Raw genomic sequence first — 7,500 nt, 5'->3', positions numbered from 1 at the left:
TGACGTCATTCGTTTGTTTCATCCCAACGTCACATAACCCTTTCACCGCTGGTGCCAGTCCTCGCCAGATTACTGATTTTTTTCTCCAATTATTTTCATGGACATTTCTCGGCTACAGCCCACAGTTATTAGTTGTACAGAAAGTATCTAGAATGTTGTCTCATTGGTACAAGCCACAAGCCTCATCCAGGACAGCCCAGGTCAGGACCCCCTCACAGGCCCCCATGTCACCTGCATTTCTGGGACGAGGTTTGGGGGAGCCGGGGCAGCCGTGCAGGATAGTATACAGAGCTGGGGGCAGCCGTGCAGGATAGTATACAGAGCCGGGGGCAGCCGTGCAGGATAGTATACAGAGCCGGGGGCAGCCGTGCAGGATAGTATACAGAGCTGGGGGCAGCCGTGCAGGATAGTATACAGAGCTGGGGGCAGCCGTGCAGGATAGTATACAGAGCCGGGGGCAGCCGTGCAGGATAGTATACAGAGCCGGGGGCAGCCGTGCAGGATAGTATACAGAGCTGGGGGCAGCCGTGCAGGATAGTATACAGAGCCGGGGGCAGCCGTGCAGGATAGTATACAGAGCCGGGGGCAGCCGTGCAGGATAGTATACAGAGCTGGGGGCAGCCGTGCAGGATAGTATACAGAGCTGGGGGCAGCCGTGCAGGATAGTATACAGAGCTGGGGGCAGCCGTGCAGGATAGTATACAGAGCCGGGGGCAGCCGTGCAGGATAGTATACAGAGCTGGGGGCAGCCCTGCAGGATAGTATACAGAGCTGGGGGCAGCCGTGCAGGATAGTATACAGAGCTGGGGGCAGCCGTGCAGGCTAGTATACAGAGCTGGGGGCAGCCGTGCAGGCTAGTATACAGAGCTGGGGGCAGCCGTGCAGGATAGTATACAGAGCTGGGGGCAGTGGTGCAGGATAGTATACAGAGCTGGGGGCAGCCGTGCAGGATAGTATACAGAGCTGGGGGCAGCCGTGCAGGATAGTATACAGAGCTGGGGGCAGTGGTGCAGGATAGTATACAGAGCTGGGGGCAGCCGTGCAGGATAGTATACAGAGCTGGGGGCAGCCGTGCAGGATAGTATACAGAGCTGGGGGCAGCCGTGCAGGATAGTATACAGAGCTGGGGGCAGCCGTGCAGGATAGTATACAGAGCTGGGGGCAGCCGTGCAGGATAGTATACAGAGCTGGGGGCAGCCGTGCAGGATAGTATACAGAGCTGGGGGCAGCCGTGCAGGATAGTATACAGAGCTGGGGGCAGCCGTGCAGGATAGTATACAGAGCTGGGGGCAGCCGTGCAGGATAGTATACAGAGCTGGGGGCAGCCGTGCAGGATAGTATACAGAGCTGGGGGCAGCCGTGCAGGCTAGTATACAGAGCTGGGGGCAGCCGTGCAGGATAGTATACAGAGCTGGGGGCAGTGGTGCAGGATAGTATACAGAGCTGGGGGCAGTGGTGCAGGATAGTATACAGAGCTGGGGGCAGCCGTGCAGGATAGTATACAGAGCTGGGGGCAGTGGTGCAGGATAGTATACAGAGCTGGGGGCAGCCGTGCAGGATAGTATACAGAGCTGGGGGCAGCCGTGCAGGATAGTATACAGAGCTGGGGGCAGCCGTGCAGGATAGTATACAGAGCTGGGGGCAGCCGTGCAGGATAGTATACAGAGCTGGGGGCAGCCGTGCAGGATAGTATACAGAGCCGGGGGCAGCCGTGCAGGATAGTATACAGAGCCGGGGGCAGCCGTGCAGGATAGTATACAGAGCCGGGGGCAGCCGTGCAGGATAGTATACAGAGCTGGGGGCAGTGGTGCAGGATAGTATACAGAGCTGGGGGCAGCCGTGCAGGATAGTATACAGAGCTGGGGGCAGCCGTGCAGGATAGTATACAGAGCTGGGGGCAGCCGTGCAGGATAGTATACAGAGCTGGGGGCAGTGGTGCAGGATAGTATACAGAGCTGGGGGCAGCCGTGCAGGATAGTATACAGAGCTGGGGGCAGTGGTGCAGGATAGTATACAGAGCTGGAGGCAGTGGTGCAGGATAGTATACAGAGCTGGGGGCAGTGGTGCAGGATAGTATACAGAGCTGGGGGCAGCCTGTCTCCATAGTTGGGATAGCAGGGAGATCTGGGAGACTAGCCCTCCAGCTCTGGCTGCCCTCCGGCCTTGTGGCCACTTTCTGCACTTTCTGTAGGATTCCCAGCATGAAAAGGAACACAATCTATGGAGATCTCAGTGCCAGCTCCCTCCACTACAAGCCACATTCAAGGTTTCTTCACTGCACTATTGTTTCTGCTAATTGGACAAACAAACAAAGGCGACTATTAGTGCTGAGCAGTCACTTAGGGGCTGGTGGGCTGGGGGGATCAGTAGTCTCTCTGGCCACAGGCTGCACAACTCTGCATCCAAGCCCAGGACCCTGATCCTTATAGTCTGCCACCTCATTGTATTCCATGGAAGGATGTTACACCCACTCATGTCCCATAGGCTGCCATTCACCTTTACTCATCTATCTATCTATCTATCTATCTATCTATCTATCTATCTATCTATCTATATCCTATCTATCTGTCTATCTATCATCTATCTATCAATCTATCTATCTGTCTATCTATTATCTATCTATCTATCTATCTATCTATCTCCTATCTATCTATATATCTATCTATCTGTATCCTATCTATCTATCTATCTATCTATCTATCTATCTATCTATCTATCTATCTATCTATCTCCTATCTATCTATCTATCTCCTATCTATCTATCTATCTATCTATCTATCTCTCTCTCTCTCTCTCTCTCTCTCTATCTATCTATCTATCATCTATCTATCTATCTATCTATCTCCTATCTATCTATCTATCTATCTATCTATCTCCTATCTATCTATCTATCTATCTATCTATCTATCTATCTATCTATCTATCTATCTCCTATCTATCTATCTCCTATCTATCTATCATCTATCTATCTATCTATCTATCTATCTATCTATCTATCTATCTATCTCCTATCTATCTATCTATCTATCTATCTATCTATCTATCTATCTATCTATCTATCTATCTCCTATCTATCTATCTCCTATCTATCTATCATCTATCTATCTATCTATCTATCTATCTCCTATCTATCTATCTATCTATCTATCTATCTATCTATCTATCTATCTCCTATCTATCTATCTATCTATCTATCTATCTATCTATCTATCTATCCCATAAATGTACCGTTTTATTGTTTCTGCGAATCACCTTGAAATGATCGCATTCTGTATTGGATGCAGGATAGATAGTTTATACAATACAAATGCCTGTTTATCATCGCATTGACAGGTATAATGTATATAACACATTGGAGCCGATAATTGCTTATTGCGCCAGCAATAGAGTATTTGTCGCAGTGTTGTTATCAGGTGTTCTTACGTAAACAGTCGCAGCGATGGCCTAGGGCAGCCTGAAGACTGACAAGCTGAATAGACTTTTGGATTTTAAGTGATTATTGCTACAAGAGTATTAGTCGAATACATGACAAAGCTGCTCTGACTCACAGCAGGTCAATTAGTACTGCGGCCCATACATGTCATTACCCCCTCATAGGGCTGTGTAATGGGGGTGTACTGCAGCCACATACATGTCATTACCCCCTCATAGGGCTGTGTAATGGGGGTGTACTGCAGACACATACATGTCATTACCCCCTCATAGGGCTGTGTAATGGGGGTGTACTGCAGCCACATACATGTCATTACCCCCTCATAGGGCTGTGTAATGGGGGTGTACTGCAGCCACATACATGTCATTACCCCCTCATAGGGCTGTGTAATGGGGGTGTACTGCGGCCCATACATGTCATTACCCCCTCATAGGGCTGTGTAATGGGGGTGTACTGCAGCCACATACATGTCATTACCCCCTCATAGGGCTGTGTAATGGGGGTGTACTGCAGCCACATACATGTCATTACCCCCTCATAGGGCTGTGTAATGGGGGTGTACTGCAGACACATACATGTCATTACCCCCTCATAGGGCTGTGTAATGGGGGTGTACTGCAGCCACATACATGTCATTACCCCCTCATAGGGCTGTGTAATGGGGGTGTACTGCAGCCACATACATGTCATTACCCCCTCATAGGGCTGTGTAATGGGGGTGTACTGCAGACACATACATGTTATTACCCCCTCATAGGGCTGTGTAATGGGGGTGTACTACAGACACATACATGTCATTACCCCCTCATAGGGCTGTGTAATGGGGGTGTACTACAGACACATACATGTCATTACCCCCTCATAGGGCTGTGTAATGGGGGTGTACTGCAGCCACATACATGTCATTACCCCCTCATAGGGCTGTTTAATGGGGGGTGTACTGTGGGGTTTGGGGTACACCTGACCCGCAGATATGGGGACAGTAATGAGGAGCAGGAGGGATTGCATCTTCTGTGTGTTCCTCCCAGTACCCAGACTGTCCTGGGGAAGGAATGCATGCTGAGCCCTGTAGTCCTGCCCAGGCTCTGTCCCTGGGATTGGCAGGCAGGTACAGGCTCCTGCAGGACTCCAGCTTGCTGTGCTGGCTCGGGCTGTGACGTCACGGCTCCTGGCGTCGGTCAGGCTGGACAGTGCAGGGCAATGCATAGCATCAAAAGAGCGCACTCCCCTTCCCCAATTACATCCTGTCACTCACCGATCGCCGGCCGGGCACACTGGGATGGACAGCTCCTACTAGGGGGGATTGTCTGCAGCCATGCTGCTCAGAGCCACAGCAACAACAATCCCATATATATATATATATATATATACAGTATATATATATATTATATAATATTATATTCACACACACACATATGCACCATCTATAGCCGGAGTCAGTGCGGCTCCACAGTAGCCTGTCCCCGGCCATTGTTTGCTTGCTGCCCCATGGCTAATCCCCATTGCGGTGATTGTTGTGCTTCTTCCATTGTGAGCTGTTGTGTACACAGGGGCTCTGCACACATAGCTGCCTGTAATGTCTATAGGGGAGATCGGATGGCCATGGTGCAGGGGGGGAATAGTATGTAGGGAGAGGTCAATCTATATTACATTAGTGTGACATCACTACCGCACGGCGCTTCTCATGCGGTAATAAATGCAGAATATATAAAGTACAATAGAAATAAACTAGGGCTAGGAAAGACCGACAGGATGGGGCTTCATGATGTGTGTATGGAGTCATTCCAGTGTTACAGGCGGCAGTAGCGTACTACCATGTCTCTCCCTCCAGATATATATATATATATATATATATATATATATATATATATATATATATATATGCCCATAGATCAAGGTGACGGTGTAATAACCTAATAACAACTCGGGGTCTCTCTCTGATGGATGGAAAAATAAATAGATAATACAGAGTATATATATATATGCACTGCGCATACACATACATATATTGACATAACATACATATAAACATTAAGCTATGTCTACACATGAGAAATACTACATATCTAAAATCCTATGTACAGAAAATATCCTTTTTTTGTATCAATCCTGTGGTTCCCTAGCTAGACTCTAAACCCTGTAGGTATACACTATATAGAGGTTGGTGAGGGCACTGTAGCAGAGTGCCGGTGGGTTGCTCTGCAGCTATCAGGTAGGGGGCCACTAGGGGATGCAGTGACTGCACCAGGAGGTCCCAGGACCTGGAGAGCCAGTCACTACCCCAGCACCTCACACCAGCCCAGTCACTAGCCCAGCACCTCACACCAGCCCAGTCACTACCCCAGCACCTCACACCAGCCCACTCACTACCCCAGCACCTCACACCAGCCCAGTCACTAGCCCAGCACCTCACACCAGCCCAGTCACTAGCCCAGCACCTCACACCAGCCCAGTCACTACCCCAGCACCTCACACCAGCCCAGTCACTAGCCCAGCACCTCACACCAGCCCAGTCACTAGCCCAGCACCTCACACCAGCCCAGTCACTAGCCCAGCACCTCACACCAGCCCAGTCACTACCCCAGCACCTCACACCAGCCCAGTCACTAGCCCAGCACCTCACACCAGCCCAGTCACTACCCCAGCACCTCACACCAGCCCACTCACTACCCCAGCACCTCACACCAGCCCAGTCACTAGCCCAGCACCTCACACCAGCCCAGTCACTAGCCCAGCACCTCACACCAGCCCAGTCACTACCCCAGCACCTCACACCAGCCCAGTCACTAGCCCAGCACCTCACACCAGCCCAGTCACTAGCCCAGCACCTCACACCAGCCCAGTCACTACCCCAGCACCTCACACCAGCCCAGTCACTAGCCCAGCACCTCACACCAGCCCAGTCACTAGCCCAGCACCTCACACCAGCCCAGTCACTAGCCCAGTACCTCACACCAGCCCAGTCACTACCCCAGCACCTCACACCATCCCAGTCACTAGCCCAGCACCTCACACCAGCCAAGTCACTACCCCAGCACCTTACACCAGCCCAGTCACTAGCCCAGCACCTCACACCAGCCCAGTCACTAGCCCAGCACCTCACACCAGCCCAGTCACTACACCAGCACCTCACACCAGCCCAGTCACTAGCCCAGCACCTCACACCAGCCAAGTCACTACCCCAGCACCTTACACCAGCCCAGTCACTACCCCAGCACCTCACACCAGCCCAGTCACTACACCAGCACCTTACACCAGCCCAGTCACTACACCAGCACCTTACACCAGCCCAGTCACTAGCCCAGCACCTCACACCAGCCCAGTCACTACCCCAGCACCTCACACCAGCCAGGCACTGCTCCTCACCAGCAATACTATAAATGTATCCATTCCCAATCCCCCTTGGATATTTCTATAATATGACAGAATAAACCAGTACAACCTACACTACATACTTGCCCCAAACTGACCCCTGCTGCTCATACATCTATTGCCTACACTATATGACGTCATTGTTTCTTCACTGAGCAAAAAAGCAAGCAGGTGCTGAACACATACTAAACAGGGCAAAAGGATGGCAAAGAGAAATCAGCAAAGAATCTAATTCAGAAACAGACACAACAAATACAGAATAAAAAGGAAAAGCTACCTATAAGTTACTTTCACTTTCATGTAAAATGCAATAGGCTGTATGTGATGTGTTCTATAATTCCATATAGCAGTGTGTTATAGCCGATGGGATGTGAAATAATAATAATAATAATAATAATAATAATAATAATAATAATAATAATAATAATAATAATAATAATACTATAAGTGCTGGTGTGTGATAACATCAGGGTTGATAGAACTGGTACACACTATGCTCTGTATATGGATGTGGAGGCTACTGCATATAAGATGCTGTGCGCCCCGTCTCTATACAATAATAGTAACAATAATATTATTAATACTAATACTATATGTGCACTATAAGTGCTGGTGTGTGTAAGAATCAGGGTTGGCAGAAAAAGCCGCCAATAGACGTAGTATATGTAGAGCAGCGCTATAATGGAGCAAGCTGT

The 7,500-nt window shown here is 49.7% G+C and overlaps 1 protein-coding gene across 5 annotated transcripts in view; it reads left to right on the top strand.

Moving 5' to 3' along the window:
* GATA3 (GATA binding protein 3) overlaps nucleotides 1-7,500 on the top strand; it is a 48,823-nt gene that overhangs the window by 19,292 nt on the left and 22,031 nt on the right. The gene's annotated exons all lie outside the window — the stretch shown is intronic.

The sequence above is a fragment of the Dendropsophus ebraccatus genome, chromosome 1 (assembly GCF_027789765.1).
Source record: "Dendropsophus ebraccatus isolate aDenEbr1 chromosome 1, aDenEbr1.pat, whole genome shotgun sequence".
NCBI classification, from domain to species: Eukaryota; Metazoa; Chordata; class Amphibia; order Anura; family Hylidae; genus Dendropsophus; species Dendropsophus ebraccatus.
Note: the sequence above shows the minus strand (reverse complement) of the source record. Positions and strands in the feature narration are given on the sequence as shown.